Genomic DNA, 19273 nt, shown 5'->3' on the forward strand with positions numbered 1-19273 from the left:
GAGGCTGTCCCTGCAGAGCAGGAATTGGTAGAGACTGTGCCTCAGAGAAGGGTAAGCAGGTGAGCAAATGAGCAAATCGCCTGCCTGAGCTGGGCAGCCCTTTGGCCTCCAGGTGCCACTCTTAAGATCAGCAGCCGAATGCCAGCCACTGTGCCAGGGGTTTTTCATGTCCTAGCTCATCAAATCCCAACTATATCCTCATGACACAGGGGTCATCCAGTTTTAATAAAGCCTGGGATTCCAAGGCTCAGACTGGTTTAAATAACTGCTGAATTGTCCAGCTGGTGTCTTCTCTCTTTCCAGCCTTGGCATTGGGTGTGAGCAAGGATAAAGGGGAGAGAAAATGAGAGAGAATGGCTTGCCCTCTGGGGCCTTCCATTTGTGTGAAAGCTCTACGGTGACAGTCACTCCTGAAACAGAGCAGAAAGCAGACAGAGGCTGTAGGAGAATTGGGAGGTGGGATTGGATGGGGTCAGGGAGACTGTGGCCCAAGAGGCTCCAGTTCTTGCTGTGACAGTGGGACAAGGGAATGGAGAGGCATGTGGTTTTCAGCTGAGCTGGGGTGAGTTTGGGACTCTATGGGGACACTCCTTTGTGAATGGCCTTTGTTTAGTAGTTAGGGGCATGGGCTCTGGAGCCAGGTCAACTGAGTTCAAATCCCAGCTTCGCCATTTACCAACTGAGTGACCTTGGATAAGTCACTTTGCGTCTCCAATTCTCACTTTACCCATCTGAGGGTCCTTTAGAAGATATCTGAGATCCTTCTCCATTCTAAACAATACCAAAAAATCAAACAAACCCCCTTTCCCTTCATTAACCCATCTTTTACTTAAGTATCCTGCTCATAAGGACGATTGTGGGCAAGACAGTGTGTATGGGAAATGAGTAGCTCCTAACGGGTGCTGGTAAGTATTAATCATTCTCATTTCCTGTCCACTGTGTCCTTGGCTACTCACAATGGCCTAGTGGAGGGAGGGGAGAGACGCTTGTTTTCTGGATGAGGGAACTGAGGTTCAGAGAAGGAAACTGACTTGTCCAAGGTTGCACAGCAGGTGAGTAGCAAAGCAGGCTCCAATCCCAATCTGCCTGACATAATGCTGAGAAGATATCTTCTGAGGTGTGCTGGTCTTCCCTTCTCAGAGCCTCAGTTTCCTCATCTAAAGAGGAGCTGGTTTAGGCCAGGTGTGGTGGCTCATGCCTGTAATACCAGCACTTCAGGAAGCCAAGGCAGGCAGATCACTTGAGGTCAGAAGTTTGAGACCAGCCTGGCTAACAAGGTGAAACCCTGTCTCTACTAAAAATACAAAGATTAGCTGGGTGTGGTGGCGGGCGCCTGTAATTCCAGCTACTTGGGAGGCTGAGGCAGGAGAATCGCTTGAACCCAGGTGGCAGAGGTCGCAGTGAGCCAAGATCTTGCCACTGCACTACAGCCTGGGTGTCAGAGTGAGACTCTGTCTCAACAACAACAATGACAACAACAAAAAAGAAAAAAAAAAAGAGCTGGTTTAGAAGACTTTAAGATGCTTCTCAGCTCAAAAAAGACAAAAAAAAAAAAAAGAAAAGAAAAGAAAAATGATAAATTTCTATCCTGCCCCTTTTGCCCCCCACCCCATCTACAGCTCACCACCACCTCCCCAGGAGCTCAGTGAGGAGGTAGGGATATGGCTGCAATTTGGTGAGGGGCTCTCGGCATCCCTCCTCCAGTACCTGATCTCTTGCCTCTGGGACACACACCTGCCTAGCATCTTCAGAAGAGGCTTAGGGCTCCTTTTATTTGTTGGATACGACGGAGATAGCCTTGGATTTCAGTCACACCCCTGACCCAGTTGTGTCATGTGACCTTGGGTGAGTAGATTTTCTCCGTCCCCCACCCATAGCCTCAGTTGCCCATTGGCACTGGAGTGGGGACCAGAGCTAGATAAACCCTTCCTGTAGCATCTTTTGCAAGGCAGCCACAGGAGTTCTGGTCAAATAGATTGGGAAATGCTGGGTTTAGCAGATTTCTTGGCGGTGAGACTTATTAGAGCATGCTGAAGAGGTGGAGATAGACAGTGTAACCCAGGTGTGATGGCTCAAGCCTATAATCCCGGCACTTTGGGAGGCCAAGATGGGAGGATAGCTTGAGCCCAGGAGTTCGAGACCAGCCTGGGCAGCATGGCAAAACTGTACAAAAAATACATTTTTTGTCTCTATAAAAAATACAAAAAATAGCCAGGCATGGTGGTGGTGGTACACACCTGTAGTCCCAGCTACTTAGGAAGCCGAGGTGGGAGGATCGCTTCAATCCAGGAAGGACATCAAGGCTGCAGCGAGCTGTAATTGTGCCACTGCACCCCAGCCTGGGTGACAGAACAGACGCTGTCTCAAAAAAAAAAAAAAAAAAAAAAAAGGAAAGCGAGAGAGTGACCTTTCCCAAATATATTACACATCAGAGACCATTTCTCATAAGGCATCTGCTTGGAAAATTCTGTACACAATCCCTGAGGGTCCTACCAACTTTGACCTTATCTAACTTTGGCAGGAGAATGTGTCCTGAAAACACCTGGCTGTTGGCAGTACTTCATTCATTTATTCATTTACTTGCTCATTTAACAAGTTTCACAGGGCAGCCTCTGTGCCAGGTTCTGTGTCGGGGACCTTGGAGATACCCAGGTGAGCAGCCCTGGGCCTGTCCTTGGGGAACGGCCAACACAGAGGGATGACCCTTTGCCACCTTTTTCCAGTCTCCCCGGTGCCCGAGTCTTTGGCCTTAGCGTTTGGCCAGGTCTGCACGATCCCGAGGAATGATCTGCTGGGCTGGCATCTGCCCTGTCTGAGCCCCCTTGAGGCCTGGTTCCCACAGACCCATCCTTCCTCAGGCTCCGGCGTAACTGCTTCTTAATGAAGCCCAATTTTTCTGTTTCTAAGAAAGAATGAAATAAAAGACTTGAGAAAGATTCTTGGATCTCAAGTGTCTCTTACAAAACAACATTTTGATTAATTAAGTATAAATGAATCAGAACCAGATGGGGACTTTTTTTTGAAACATGCTGGGGTGTCCTGGCAATGGGACAGTCCGGCAGAGTGAGGGGGCTCTGATTCGCATCCCTAGATCTGGAGGTCCATTTAGGCAAGGAGGAGGTGCCAGCCTGTGACTGACTTTCCCTGACATCCAAGGCCTGCTGGGGAGGGACCCCCACATTCACATGGAGTTTCTGGATCTTTCTAGACCTGAGCAAGCAAGGGGCAAAGTGAAGAGTCCTGGATTCAAACCTTGAGCGCTCTCCTGCCCTAGATATGTGACATTAAGCAGGCCACATGCCTTCTCCCATCCATGCTTCCCCATCTGTGAAATGGGAAAACTTGCACCCACCTCTGAGCAATTGGGAAGATGTACCACAGTCCAAGAGGGAAGGGGGCCGAAGGCACACAGTAGGGGCTTCATGAGGATTTGACCACTTTCCCTTCCCATTTTACAGCAGAGCCGACATGCCCTGGACCAGAAGGGAGTGGGGTCTCACGTGGGTTAAGCTCACCTCCGCCTCTTGCTTGTGATGTATCTAAAGCAAATCTTCTCCTCTCTCTGGGCTTGTTTTTCTTTATTGTAAATTGACTGTGGCGGTGCCCACTCCAGAGGCCCATTATGTGGAGTGAATATGACACTTCCGTTTAAATTGCAAAGCCCCGTGCGGAGGGCCAGGCAGGCAGCACTGTCTCCTGTACACAGACAGATGCACCAAGCCCTGGGCAAGCAGGAGCCATCGCTGGGCACAGAACAAGGTATGTCCCCTGAGTGCTGGCATCCAGGTGAAGCCAGGTTTAGATGCAGGCGTAGTTCTGAAGGGGATTCCTACAGGGCGGGGGTGGGTAATGACTGGACATTGAGGACTGAGGGAATGGCGCTGAGTCTTAATAGAACGTAACCTTGGGCCTCTCGGCTTGGGTTTCTTCATAACATAGGGGCTGGCTGAGAAATGGAAAGCTGAATTCTTGGCACATAGTAGGTGGTCAATCGAGTTTTATTTGCCATCCTTCTTCCACTCAGCATTCTGAAGCCAAGCCTGGCTGCAAAAGAGATGCTGCTTTTCCATCCCATTGCCACACCTCCCTCTCCTGTGGATGGAAACTATCCAACCCCCCTGCCTGGCCACCGAAGGAGATTCAGGCCACTGAGATTGAGGCCACGGAGCAAGGAGGGAGGCGAGCCACGTGCCGGGAACTGTGCAGGTGGGGCTTCGCATCCTCACTCTGCCACTGCCTTGTGTTATGCCTGTTTCCCAGACACAGGAACTGAGGCTCAAAAAGCATCAATGGCCTGCCCAGGAGCTCACAGCTGCAGAGCCAGGACCTGGACCCAGAGTTTTGGAGGCTCCGAAGCCTGTGCAATAGATATAGAAATGAATCATGTCAGTGATTTGCCAGGACTGCAAGGTGGAAGCGTCTGAGAGGAACCCCATCGGGGGGAGTAGGATTTAGGATTCTGTCAGGCAGAGGTGGCAGTAGGGTAAGGACCTCTGCAGGATGATGGGAGAGTGTGGCCAGGTGGGAAGGGCACAAGGGACCACATGGCCAAAGGAAGTGAAGTTCTGATTGCAGATTGGGCCAGAGTCCCATCATGGAAGGCATTGGGTGCCATTCTCCGGTCACCATCATCATGAAGAAATACTTATTGGGTCCTTTCTCTAGGCCAGGCCCTGGGCCAGGTGTTGAAAAGGACAGCAGAGATGGATGTGCCTCCATTTCTGCGGCCAGAGGACTATTTTTACATGGCCTTCAAGCTAAGAATATTGGAATATGCAACAGATCGTATGTGGCACAAAAAGCCTAAAATATTTACTATTGGGATCTTAAGATCCACCAATGAGAACATCATGGACAAGACTTCTGAGGCTGCACCTCAACACACCCTTGAGAGCAGGCTGGTGGTGGTCCCAGCCTCAGCTGAGGAATCCGAGACAAAGAGGGGACGTTGCTTGGCTAAGGTGTCACATGGATAGGGTTTATTCATCCGTCCTCCCGTCTGGTGAAAAAACTGAAGGTCCCATTAGTTTAAAGTTTTCCAAACTGAGGGTTATGATGCATCAGCAGGTGAGGGCAATAAATAACTATAGCCAGCATTTTTGAATGAAATGGAATGGAACGGAACGGAACAGAACAGAACAGAATGGAATATAACTGAATAAAATAGAGTGGGGTCAGCAAACATTTTTTGCGAAGGGTCAGATAGTAAATACTTTAGGCCTTGCAAGCCACATATGATCTGTCACATACTCCACTCTTCTTGACTCACCGGCCACACAAAAACATCCAAATTTGGTCCAGAGGCTACAGTTTTTGCCAACCTCCTTTTTAGAATATATCAGAGTGCATTGCAAGTGTGAAAACTATTTAAGGAATGTGTTTCAGTTTACACACATATGTGAATGTGTGTATGAGTGGGTGAGTGTGCATGCACATATATGTGGATGTATGTGAGTGTGTGCATGCATGTGGATATGTGTACTAGTGTACTGATATAAAAGTGTATTTCTTACTGTTGTCAAAATAGTGTGGAGGCTGCTGGACCAGCTGAGCCCATCTTCTGTGCTCAGGCCCTTTCAGTTATGGCCTAATGAAGGCCCTCCTGATAGCTGTAAGGGGCAGATTCCAGGAGGATCTTTATATTACAGTTGAGGAGACTGAGGCCCAGTGGGTGGTACAGCAACAGACAGGGGTGCTGGGATGTAAGCCCAGAGAGTCTGTCTCTGGAGCTCCAAACAATTGCCTTAGTTCAGATGCTTGTTTCTAATCACCCTGAATCTGACAGCGACATCATTCCCCAGGTGTGTGGACTTTAGCTCCTGGAAGGTGGAATCATGTGTTGGGGCCCTAAATCTCCTCCTGCATCAACACCTCTGCGTGGCCAGGGGGTGGCAGACATTGCGCGCTCCTTTCCTTTGGTCCACCCCAGCCCTGCCTGGTGGATATGCCCCCACCGCCAGCTTACAGAAGAGGGAAGTTGGTTCAGAGAGGGGGGCTGGCTTATCCAAAGTCACATCGCAAATACATGTGTGAGCTGGGTCTTCTTAATTCCAAAACCCACAGCAAATCCTGCCTACGGTAGACTTCTCCTGAAAACCCATCTAATGCTGCCATTAACCACCTTCTTGTTTGTATAGCACTTTATAGTTTGCAGAGCAGTTCAGCTTTCATTTTCTCTCTGAAATTCTGGAGAAGGGTTCTAGAATAATGAAGTGTTAAGGCCAAAAAGGTCAAGTGAGATCTTTGAGACCAATCCTTGTAAAATTGGAGACTCAAGCGGGGAAGCACCTTACCCAAGGTCACCCAGCCATGAGTAGAAGTGAGGGTGCAGGCAACCAGCGGTGAAGGCAAAACTTGAATTGGTAGAGGAAGGCAGCCTGCTCCAGAGCCTGACAGGTTGAGAGCCTCTCAGAGCCTCAGTTTCCCCCCATGTGACTTGGAAATGCTCAGTGTGCTTTGCCTTTTTTCCCAGGGCTAGGACAAATGTCAGAAGACAGGATGGAGCCAGGCGCAGTGGCTCACACCTGTAATCCCAGCACTTTGGGAGGCTGAGGCAGGCAGAATACCTGAGGCCAGGAGTTCAAGACCAGCCTGGCCAACATGGTGAAACCCCATCTCTACTAAAAATACAAAAATTAGTGTGTTGGTGCACACCTGTAAACCCAACTACTCAGGAGGCTGAGGCATGAGAATCACTTGAACCTGGGAAGCAAAGGTTGCAGTGAGCTGAGATTGCACCACTGCACTCCAGCCTGGGTGACAGAACAAGACTCTGTCTCAAAAAAAGTTAAGACAGGATGGAATCTGGAGGGCTTTCACACATCCAAGGCTGTCTGCAGGAATTTCTTTCTTCTTCTTTTTTTTTTTTTTTTTTTTGAGACGGAGTCTCGCTCTGTCGCCCAGGCTGGAGTGTAGTGGCCAGATCTCAGCTCACTGCAAGCTCCGCCTCCCGGGTTTACACCATTTTCCTGCCTCAGCCTCCCGAGTAGCTGGGACTACAGGCGTCCGCCACCGCGCCCGGCTAGTTTTTTGTATTTTTTTAGTAGAGACGGGGTTTCACCGTGTTAGCCAGGATGGTCTCAATCTCCTGACCTCGTGATCCGCCCGTCTCGGCCTCCCAAAGTGCTGGGATTACAGGCTTGAGCCACCGCGCCCAGCCAGAAATTTCTTAATAACTAGAGGCCAGCCCAGGGCTGGGTGCCTCTTAAGGGCCTCCAGAGTTACCTGGGCAACGTGAGCCTCTCCATAGGGTCCGAGGCTTGGCTGTGTGATTTCATGAAAGGGACCAAGCCACGGAGCCATCATGGTTTCAAGGCTAGTCCTGTCCTTAGAGTACTGGGCTGTAGGCACCATCAGGACGTAGAACAGCCCTGGGGGTGGACATCAGGGAACACACTCCTCACCTACATCTCTACACACATATATGTTCCCCAAACCATATTTTTTCTTTAAAAATACTTCACTTTCATTGGCATCAAAGGTTGACAAAAGTCACTTTGGATTTGGTTTTGTGGTTGAGCATTTATGTGAGTAGACGTGAGGGTGCAGGAGATGCCAGATGTAGCCTGCATTCCTTGATTTTATTTAACAATTTCAGACACTGTTCTAAGTACTTTGTATGTATTCATTGATTAAAGTATCTTCATAAACCTGTACAGTGGGTAGTAGTATTCCTATTTTATAGACGAGAAAACTGAGGCACAGGGAGGTTAAGTAACTGCCCAAGGCCACTCAGCCAAGGTTCAAATCCTTCCTCGCCCCAGAGCCCAGCTCTAACTACTGAACTTAATTGCCTCCCAGCCTTATTTCATCCTTACAGCACCCCTCTGAGGGGCCTGTCATTACCCACATTTTGTAGCGGAGGAAGCCATTAAAAGAGAGGCACATTCATTGAAGTATGTGCAGTTGCCATTTGTGTAGGTCATAAACAGCCAAATATTAGCAATTTCATGTTTCTACCCCGTAGCTTGGCAGAGTAAGTTTGGCAAAAACCAGGATTCCATCCAGACGATTGATTCCAAAGCCTGAGTCCATAACCACCACGGCAGCCCTCCTCCCAGGCTACCCACATTATAGCCCCATGAAGTGGCTTGACCCTATTATTCTCCCTCTTCTACAGACGAGACCTTCCACATTCAGGGAGGGGAATCAACTTGCCAAGGACACACAGCCAGGCTGGGGAAAGGTCGTGATGTGCTCCCAGGTCTCTGTGGGCTGGAGCCTTTTTTCCTAACCCTGTGTAATAGCAACATCCAGGACACATGTGCCCTCAGCCCCGCCCTCGGAGTTTCTTCCAGATCCCGTCGGGAATAGTCTGCTTCCCATCTCCGGATGGGTGACGCCAGCTCCACCCGGACACTGCTGTCCCATGCTGGGCCGCCACTGCCTGCCCTGGAATGATTTCTTGCAGTAACAGCATGATTCATAGGGCCCTTGCCCTGTGGCCCATAGTGGGGGCTCTGATATGCCATTGCACACGGGGTGGGAGGTTCTGTTTCACCAACTCAAAACAGAGGCATTCCCAAGCCCAGAGGACCCAGGCCACTTGGGAAAACCACTCCCTTTCGCTGGAAATCTCCACTTTCCCTGGAGCCCGATGGCAGAGCCCACATCCGCCAGGGTGGAGACATGAAGAGAAGGAATGTCACAGCTGCCCGTCTGAGCCTGCTCTGGGGTTGGCCAGTGGGCACAGCTGTCTCTAGCAAGTCTCAGATGAGCACTGGGGGCTTGGCAGGCTGTCACGAAGGCTGTGGGCTCTACCACTTACTGGCTGAGTGACCTTGGGCAGGTCATCTCTCCCTTCTGTGCTCCTATTGGCTAATTTGCAAAATGAGGCATGAAACATAGACAAACACATTGCTAGTATATAGGGAGTGCTCGTCAGTGATGGTTAAAAGGGCCTGGTGACATGCAGGGAGTGTGAGATTTGGGCTGTGACAGTCCTGGGCTCAGCTCCCAGTTCTGTTACTGCTATGCTTGGGTGACAGTATCTGACTCCTGAATCTCTATGTTGTCTGTCAATACAATGGGGACAATAAGAGCATCTACCTCATATGGTTGTCAAGATGACTATGCATGTGACCCCTGGAAGACAGTCAGTGCTTCTTTAATGGTGATAACTGTCATGCGTCATGGGGGGTGGGCTCTTCCTAGCGTCCAGAAGTTCGAGCCTGATGTCAGAGATGGCCCTGCCTCTGTTTGAAAGTCCTCAGCAGACCTAACTCATCCAAAGAAGGTCGTTTTGAGGATGCCAGATTCAGAGGATAGGGTGGTCCTAAGTGCTATGTGACTGTGGCACAGTGACCCACCCTCTCTGAGTCTCTGTTCACTCCTCTATGAAAGTGGACCTCAGAGAACGGCAGTGAGAATGGGATGATGTAACATGCATGCGTGTGTGTGTGTGTGTGTGTGTGTGTGTGTGTTGCCAGCACATTACAAATGCATAAATGATGTGATGGCTATTTTGGGGTGAGGCCATGGTGAGGCCTGACATCCTGCCCTCTGCCCACAGCGGGCTGGAAAAACCGAGTCAGATGCTGCCTAAGGGCATGCTTTTCCTTCCTCCTCCCCTCTTACCCCTACACCACCCTCCTCATTCACTTCCCCCGCCTCCCTGCAGGCATTTGAGCCAATCAGACTCCTTAATTCACAGCACATCATCAGCATCAGTCTAGCAAGACCTTGCTCTCCTTTGACGTTTCTATTTTTTTTCTTTATTCTTTATATTGTTAAAAATAGCTGATTTTTTATTTTACTTGTAAAAATTCTTTCATGTATTTTTACATTTTTAAATTTTATTTCACTTAAACGTGTTACTTTTATTCTTAATATTTTGTTTTTATTAACTTTAATGCATTTAAATTATTTTACAAATGTATTTTTTGTTTGAATGGATTTTTACACTTTGTTTTTATACCTTATTTTTAAATTTTTATTTTGTTATTTAATTTTATTTTTGAATGTTATTTTAACTTTTTTATTTGTTTTAATTATGTAGTTCTTATTCACCTGATTTTTAATTTTAAATTTTATTTTTTCACTTTTTAAACATTTTATTTTTATTTTTCCCACTTTTAAAATTGGATTTCCTGAAGTTTCCTTGTCAACTTATAGGGCTTCCTTGTATTACCTAGATATCAATCCTATGTTGATTTTGACACAAAAAATACCTTTTTAAATCTGACTTTGTAGAGTCCTCACCTTCAGAGAGTAGAAATCATTACTTACCATGCTGTCAATGTGGTCAAATCCACTGGTTTTTGACGGGTGAGAGGGGGATTGTTCTGCCTTATGGTCTGGGTTTTCTGATCTTATTAAAAAGTCTGGGCCGGGCTCAATGTCTCACGCCTGTAATCCCAGCACTTTGGGAGGCCGAGGTGGGCGGATCACGAGGTCAGGAGATCGAGACCATCCTGGCTAACACAGCGAAACCTCATCTCTACTAAAAAATACAAAAAATTAGCCAGGCATGGTGGCAGGCGCCTATAGTCCCAGCTGCTTGGGAGGCCGAGGCAGGAGAATGGCATGAACCTGGGAGGTGGAGCTTGCAGTGAGCCAAGATCGTGCCACTGCACTCCAACGGTGACAGAGTGAGACTCCGTCTCAAAAACAATAACAAAAAGTCTGTATAAGAAGGTCTTACAAGAAGTCACACTCCAGAGCCAGGTGCATTGACTCTCACCTGAAATCCCAGCTACTCACAGAGCTGAGGAGGGAGGATGGCTTGAGTCCAGGAGTTCGAGGCCATCCTGGACAATGCAGTGAGACCCCTTCTCTTAAAATAAACAAGCAAAGTCACACTTCAAAGTGTGAGCTTGGATCCACTACGGCTCGCCATTGGACCACCCTTCCTGCGAGGGATTCTTCCGACAAGTGTTAGTGCTGCTGCAGCAGCCCTCAGGCCTTCCTGAGCACACTACTGGGACGCTCAATTGCGGTGATGCTCCTCTGTCCACCCTCCTTCCTGACTGTGCCCTTGGATCACTGCCTGCAGTTGGCACGCATATGCTGCAAACCAGACCCTGTCCTTGGGGTCCCCCTCCCTCCTACTCTGATGGAGGCAGTAGCCTCAGCAGCAGTGAGTTTTCTTTTTTTTTTTTTTTTTTTTTGAGATGGAGTCTCACGCTGTTGCCCAGACTGGAGTGCAGTGGCGCGATCTCGGCTCACTGCAAGCTCCGCCTCCCGGGTTCCCGCCATTCTCCTGCCTCAGCCTCCTGAGTAGCTGGGACTACAGGCGCCAAGTTTTCTTGTAAAAGAGACATCAGCTGGAGACTTCCTGCCCTTGAAGGCGAGTGACATTGGCTTGAACAACACTCCACAGAGGTTCAAAGTCCCCCACAAGGAGTATCCCCAGCCAACAGATTACACTTCCCGCTTGCCTCTGGCTGAGGGCTGCTTTGGCTGAATCAGTTCAGTTTGTGGATCATCTTATTCTCTTGCATCAACAACTCCCCACACCAGGAAGAAAGAGAGAGAGAGAGAAAGAAAGAGAGAGAGAGATTGAAAAAGAGAGAGAGAGAAAGGAAGAAAGGAAGGAGGGAGGGAGAGAAGGAAGGAAGGAAGGAAAGAAGGAAGGAAGGAAGGAAGGAAGGAAGGAAGGAAGGAAGGAAGGAAGGAAGGAAGGAGAAAAGAGAAAGAGAGAGAATGAAGGGAAACATACGCTCAGGACGTTTGTGTGCATAGCCAGCTTTTTTGATGGTCTGGGGGTTGCTGCTAAGGGCTCCATCCCTGCAATGCAAACAGTTCCAGAATAAAGGCACTTGGAGTAGCCTTCTCCCTCCTGCCTTCACTTGGCTGGTATAACTCCTCCTGTCTGCCCCCACAGTTTGGGGCTCATCCCTGGTGTGCCCTGAGAGAGGTATGGCTTTAAATGGCATTTGTTGGCCTTTGGAGGCCCAGCTGGCAGGAGTCGGCAAGGAGGGGTGACAGGCCACAAGGCAGGCTCCTCCCCAGTGGTTAGGAGCTGGGCTCAGGTTTGCATTCCACCTGGCACCTCCTGTGAATGCTTGGGCCAACCCCTTCACCTCTCTGAGCCTCAGTTTTCTCATCCCTGCAAATGGAGTAAGAGTAGTCCCCCCCTTGTGGGGTTATGGCAAGTTTTAATGATTTAGTACAAGGAGCTGGGTAGCACACGTCCTGGCACACTGTGAACACTCAGCCACATTAGCCTGGTTCTGCTCTTTGCAGTTCTAGTCCCTTTGAAAATCGGCCAGAGCTCCCAGAGGCCCGCAGCTCCAGCTGGGGGTGGTGTAGGACAGGTTGTAGCTGCTCATCTTGTTTCCAGCCCAGAATCCAGGTTATAACTGGGTAAGAAGGGTTATGGTTCCCACTTCGCAGATGAGGAAACTGAGATCCACTAATAGTGAGTGCCGAATTTCCATGCCTGTGTAGGCCCAGGTCCCTCTAGCTGCCTGGATTTGGATTTGGTGGAAACAGTGCCCCCAGGGCCAGGAGAGGTTTCCAAGGTGGAGCCCCCAACTCCCTGTGTTCCTGCCTCCCCCACCATGCACTGGGTCTCTTTCCCCTTCTTTCATTCAACTCCTCCCTACTGGCATCCTACCATTTACTAAGCACCTACAATGCACCAGAGGCTTTGTATGCATTGCCCACAACCTTAGGATCCTACCTGGTGAGCATTTGCCGTATGAGCTAGGCACACAGCCAGGTGCTCTGCAGGTTATTACCTCACTTTACCCTGCAAGCAATCCTTTAATAACATCATTCCTATTTTGCAGATGAGGTGCAGAGACTCAGAGAGTTCAGAGGGCCTTCCTAGGGCCAAGGTGGCAGAGCTGGGACTCAAACCTGTGTATGCAACCTGGGTTCCCTCCTGCCTGGCACTGCCTCCCATCTCTCTACTTCTGGGGGCTGGTCAGTTAGTCTGGGAACCTGGACTGGGTGGATGTCACGGTTCTGAGAATAGGTGACTTTACTACCTATTCTCAACTTGGAAAATGACTTAGGGAGCCACCCAGATACTGCCTTGGGTTTTGCACCAGCTTGGGAGATGGGGGCCGGAGGATATTCAGTCTGCTTAAAATAACAACTAGAGGAACTCAGAACAAGTACCTCATCCCAGCAGGCTGCAAAAGTCAAGAGGCAACAAGAGGTCAAGGAATCACAATTTGAACCAATGACCAGGAGAGGCAGAAGCGATTTGGGACATTATGGAGGAGGCACCACATTCTCTCCTGCTTCTGGGCTTTTGTACCCACTAGTCCCTCCGCCAAGAGTGCTTTCTTGTATGTCTCAGATTCTAGGTCTAGGTCTCTTAAAAGCTGAGATCTGCCTGGGCATAGTGGCTCTCACCTGTAATCCGAGCACTTTGGGAGGTTGAGTCAGGTGGATCACTTGAGGTCAGGAGTTCGAGACCAGCCTGACCAACATGGTGAAACCCATCTCTACTAAAATTATGAAAACTAGCCAGGCATGGTGGCGGGCACCTGTAATCCCAGCTACTAGGGAGGCTGAGGCAGGAGAATTGCTTGAACCTGGGAGGCGGAGGTTGCAGTGAGTTGAGATCACACCACTGCACTCCAGCCTGAGTGACATAGCAAGACTCTGTCTCAAAAATAAATAAATATATAAATTAAACTAAGATCTGTCTAGCATGTGCTATGTGCTGCACTGTGGACTAAGTCACTTACCCTTTAATTTTCTTAATAACCCATAAGCAGAGCTTGTCTGTCCATCCTCCCTGGATCCATCCGCTTCTCATAGCTGCCAGCCTCGTCTAGGCCATTAGAATGACCAGAACCCCTACACCCTGAGCTCCCAGCTTCTACTCCTGCCCCACAGTCCATTCCCCTCAGCACCAGAGAAACTTTCAAGGTGGCAGACACTCCTCGGCTTGCAACCCACAGTGTTTCCTGACTCAATTCCCAGAAAACCCAGCACCATCCAAACTCGTCCATGTGTCCTGAGGGTCTGGCCCCTCTGCCTCCAGACCTCACCAACCACCACTCTCCCCTCGGTCACTGCACTCTGGCCTCGCTGCTCTCTTCCACACCACGTTCTTTCCTGCTTCTGGGCTTTTGTACCCACTGGTCCCTCCACCAAGAGTGCTTTCTTGTATATCTCAGAGATGCCCTTCTAGGCCGCCCAGGCCCTCCCTCCTGCCACTCTGTGTACCCAGATTCAATTCCCTGTCATTCTCTGAAATGATCTCCCTCTCCCACTTAGGATGTAAACTTCATAAGGGGAAGGTCTGTCTCATTCACTGATGTATCCACAGTGCCTTGAAAAGTGCCTGGCTAGAAGGAACAAGCTTTTCAGTGGGTGGGTGATTGTGTTCATTTTAATCTTGTTTGTTTGTTTTTGAGAAAGGTTCTCTCTCTGTCACCCAGACTGGAAGACAGTAGCATGATCATAGCTTATTGCAGCCTTGACCTCTAGGGCTCAAGCAATCCTCCCACCTCAGCCTCCTGTGTAGTTGGGACTATAGGTATGCATCACCATGCCTGGCTAATTTTTTTAAATTTTATTTTCATAGAGATAAGGGTCTCACTGTGTTGCCCAGGCTGGTCTCAAATTCCTGGCCTTAAGTGATCCTCCCACCTCAGCCTCCCAAAGTGCTGGGATTACAGGTGTCAGCCACCACACCTGGACAGTGTTTATTTTACAAATGAGCAAACTGAGGTTAAGTAACTGTCCCAGGGAGTAAAGGTAGGGCTGGGATTTGAGAACAGGTTTATCTCATCCCCAGACTTGGAGTCCTACCTCTACCCTCTAAGTCTGCTGCCCAGCAGGACTAATTGAAAGATTCATCTCTGGGAAGGACAGGGTAACCATGAGAGACGTGTCATTTGGAATAGCAGTGTCCCAGCCATCCTCAGGCCCAGAGCAGGGTGCAGCAATGGATATAGCAGACCCGGGCTACCCAGTCAGGGGCCAGGGGCCAGGCTGTACACTAGCCCAGATAGAGAGGACCAGCTGGCTGGAGATAAAGAGTCAAAGGTGCCCATCCAGAGGTCTGAGTTCTAGCTCCTCCCCTCCCATGACTCACTGTGTGGCTCCTAACAAGTGCCTACCCGTCTCTGAACTCAGGACACTGCCTGTCAAATGCTGTTACTACCTCATGCTACAGATAATAGACTCTGCCTAAATTGCCTTCTCAAAATAAGGTACCAGAGTCTTTTACAGTTTCCGTATCTTGTAGGTCATGGTAGTATTTCATTCTTGTTCTCATCTTCAATTTGAAAATTCTTAGGGAAGTAGAACAGCTTTGCATATGGTTATTGTCCCGTTTGTCTTCCTTTTTTAAATTACTTGTAATGTCTTTGCCCATTCTCCCTCAACACACTTGGATCATTCCCCTTTTTCTTATTGATTTATAGGAGCTCTTTGTATATTAAGGATATTCTTGGCTACTTTGTGTGTAACTGGCTTAATGATGATACTGAAGTTGTAACAGAGGGTTACAAACATGACATGCTTTCCACACATCCCCCATCCCCCACCCCCAATACACAGTCATATTTTTAAACTCCAATCCTTAATAACTTTGGGCAGATCTCAAAGCTTTCTGGTAACTTTCAGCTATTAATAAGTCCTAGAGAGGATGTCTGACTCCACTCTCAGATTCAGGAGGCAGCTCTCTTTAGAACAGCAAAATATGTCCTATTCATTCTTACATCCAACAAGTATTTTACAGAGCACCTAGTAGACATGTGGCCCTATGCATGGCGCTGGAGAGTCACTGGTGAATAAAAGGGTCTGGGAAATTTACATTTCCAATCCAGTATGATTTTGTGTGTCTTTCTAAAATGTTTCTACAGGTCTGTGATTTGTCTTTTAACTTTAATAAATAAAGGATCCTGGCACATAGATGGTATTCAAGAAATATCTGCTGAATGGATGGATGGATGGATAGATGGTTGGGTGGATGATGGGTGGGTGGGTTGATAGATGGATGAATGGATAGATGAGTGGGTGGGTGGATGGATGGATGGATAGATGGGTGGGTGAGTGGATGGATGAATGGATAGATGGGTGGGTGGGTGGAAGGATGGATGAATGGATGGATGGATAGATGAGTGGGCAGATGGGTAGGTGGATGGGTAGGTGGGTGGGTGGGTGGATGGATGGATGGATGGGTAGATAGATGAGTGGGTGGGTGTGTGGATGGATGAATGGATAGATGGGTGGGTGGGTGGAAGGATGGATGAATGGATGGATGGATAGATGGGTGGGCAGATGGGTAGGTGGATGGGTAGGTCGGTGGGCGGGTGGATGGATGGGTGAACAGTGGGCCTTTAGAAACACCGAGTTTAAACATCCATTTAACAGATGGAGAAACTGAAGCCCAGAGACAGAGACACTTGCCTGAGGACTTGCAGAACTAGACAAGAGTCCACATCTGGGGCTCTCTCCCTTGTACTAGGATTTGAGTGTTGAAGAAGGCCCATGGGGAGAGACCAAACCCAGAATAGGGTCCCTGAAGATGCTTACTTTGTGCCAGGTGGCTGGAGGCCCAAACTGCATTCCCAACTCTCCGCCACCTCTTGGAAGCTCCAGGTACCCAGGTTGCTGGCTGAGAAGAACTGGGGCTGTCCCAGGAACACTGGCAGGGACACATTGACCAAGGGCCTGCCTCAGTCAGCCCTGACTTTTAGATCTGCCCCCTTTCCTGATGCTCACTGGCAGCAGGGCCCCAAGTCTTCTCAGCACTGGGAGCTGGTTATATTTCTAAGCTTTCTTTTTTTCTGAGACAGAGTCTCACTCTGTCACCCAGGGTGGAGTGCAGTGGCACGATCTCGGCTCACTGCAACCTCTGCTGCCCAGGTTCACGCGATTCTCCTGCCTTAGCCTCACAAGTAATGGGATTACAGGTGCCTGCCACCGCACCCAGTGCAGGTGTTTTGTATTTTTAGTAGAGACAGGGTTTCACCATCTTGGTCAGGCTGGTCTTGAACTCTGACCTCGTGATCCACCCGCCTCAGCCTCCCAAAATGCTGGGACTGCAGGCATGAACCACCATGCCCGGCCTATTTCTAAGCTTTCTTAGGGCTTAATTATATGAGGTGAGGAGGGTATTTATTTTGGACCTATTCTGGGGCCTAGTCTCTCCCCAGTACTTAAAATAACAGTAACTATCTGTTACTAAGACTGCCTGGCTTTGAGTTTGCCACTCACCAGCTATGTGATCTGGGCAACTTACTTACCTTCTCTGTGCCTTAGCTTCCTTGTCTGCAAGACCAGATAACACTACCCATATCGCAGAGTTGCTGAGGCAGTCTCGCTCATGAGAGAAGAGATCCACAACTGCTAGCAGCTCCCGCTTTGCTGTGCAACCCATGTCAGCCAAACCCTGTTTTGGCATGCCACACACAAAACCAGCTTACTGAACTGTCACAACAACATGTGAGCATAGTCATTATCCCCATTTACAGATGGGAAAACTAATGCTCAGAGAAGCTAGTGTGGGAATGAACCCAGGCTCCAGAGTCCCACAAAGTTATATCACCTTCCTTACAGCCATTAGCCCTGTGGAAGTCTGGGGTTCAAAGGGTCCTTAAGGAGTATCCAAGCCCTCAGAGCCTGCCTCTAGAAGTAGGCAAAGGAAACCGAAAAGACAGCTCGAGATCCTCACCCTCACCCCCATCCTGGCCTCAGCCAAAACAGTTCAACTCATTCATTTTAGGAATCGATCTCTCATATCACATTTCATCTTGGAGAAAAGAAGGCTCCTTTGGCTAAGAAAAAGTTCAAAAGTTCTTTATTAAGACCAAGCCTCTGTTTTTCCGATAGGGAAACTGAGGCAGGGGGCAATGAGGTGCCCTGCCAATGGTCATACAATGAATCTGAGTCCAAGCTGGGACAGGAGTAAAGGCCCTAATTCCTAGCCCTGAGCTCTGCTGATTGCAGGGCTTCAACGCAAAAAAGTGAAGAAGGTCGTTTGCAGAACAAACTTCAAAAGCTGGTACCTTTCTCACTCGGCCTTATCTTAGGAATTACGAGCTTTCAGCTCTCCTTAGGTTTCCTCCCACCCTTCCTGGAATCCTAGAGCTCACACCCCCCACCAGAGGAGGCCTCCTGGGTTTGGAGCAGTGGGCATTGCCCCCAATCCTTGTGACACTGAGCATCCTGATTGACTGGAGGTGTCCTGCCAGAGTCCTAACCACAGCAAACGTCCTACTCAGCCAAAGCTGAAGCTTCCACAGCCTCCCAAAGAGCCACGAGAGGCCTCTGCTACCCTGAAGAGCCCTGAGGAATCATAAACCCCCCACAAGAGGGAGAGAGGGAATTAGCAGCCAGCATTTATTTTCCCCAGTATTGCTGGGCACGTCATACACAGGCCTCTGCACTTTACAACAACCCAAGCAGGCTCAGAGAGGATGCAAAAGGCAGCAGACCTACCCTAGGCACCCAGACAACCAAAGCAGGCTCAGAGAGGATGCAAAAGGCAGCAGACCTACCCTAGGCACCCAGACAACCAAAGCAGGCTCAGAGAGGATGCAAAAGGCAGCAGACCTACCTGAGGCACCCAGCCCAGCCCACTATGGGACAAAGCCGGCACCTGAAAGAACCAGAACCTATCTGAGTCCACTTTGCAGCCCTGAGGAGACATTTGGCAAGTACTCATTGAGCACCTACTGTGTGCCAGGCAGTGTTATTGCAGAAGCAGCAGCCACGCACAGTGCCTATCAGCAAGTTGCTCAAGGTCACACATACAGCAACCTGTCCCTCATACATGAAAAGAGAAGAAACTTTTTCCCAGTAGTTTTTCAAATGAGCGGCAACTGCATGTACTTGACGACTTCTTGGCAGTGTTACCTAGAGGACAACGGCACGACGATTTCTTATACAAAGTCACATACTTGACAACATTGTGACACATTCACACACAAGACAGTTTTGTAACAACTCCACAGACAGATTGGTTGGTAACAGTTTCATGCTCAGGACAGCTTCGTGACAGTTCTGTGTTCACGGCTAACAGCACTAGTTCTGGACCGATGGGTCTGGAGAAGCCAGCTGGAGGGTAAACTCTCTGCCCCGGTCCCGAACTCGGCTGGCTGCTCTACCCTCAGCGCAGCTTGCCGAATGATGAGGAATCCAAAAACAACCCTTTTTTCTTTAATATTATTTTTCTGAAGGTCACTAGTGGTTGCTCTGGGTTGCTCAGCACCCCCAGGGCTCCCACCAAAAACACAAATGCAATTTCTCTTAATGAGTAGCTAATGGAGGGCAGAATAAATGTGGTCCAGGGCAGGTCCATAAGGATGGGGAAGCAGAGATTTGGTTGATGTGGGTCAGGAAGTGGGGAATGCCA

The 19273-nt window shown here is 49.1% G+C and overlaps 1 protein-coding gene across 2 annotated transcripts in view; it reads left to right on the top strand.

Annotated features, from left to right (window-relative positions):
• Positions 1-19273, top strand: part of RSPO4 (R-spondin 4) — a 43053-nt gene that overhangs the window by 820 nt on the left and 22960 nt on the right. The gene's annotated exons all lie outside the window — the stretch shown is intronic.

This window comes from Macaca mulatta, chromosome 10 (assembly GCF_049350105.2).
Source record: "Macaca mulatta isolate MMU2019108-1 chromosome 10, T2T-MMU8v2.0, whole genome shotgun sequence".
In the NCBI taxonomy this organism is placed as follows: Eukaryota; Metazoa; Chordata; class Mammalia; order Primates; family Cercopithecidae; genus Macaca; species Macaca mulatta.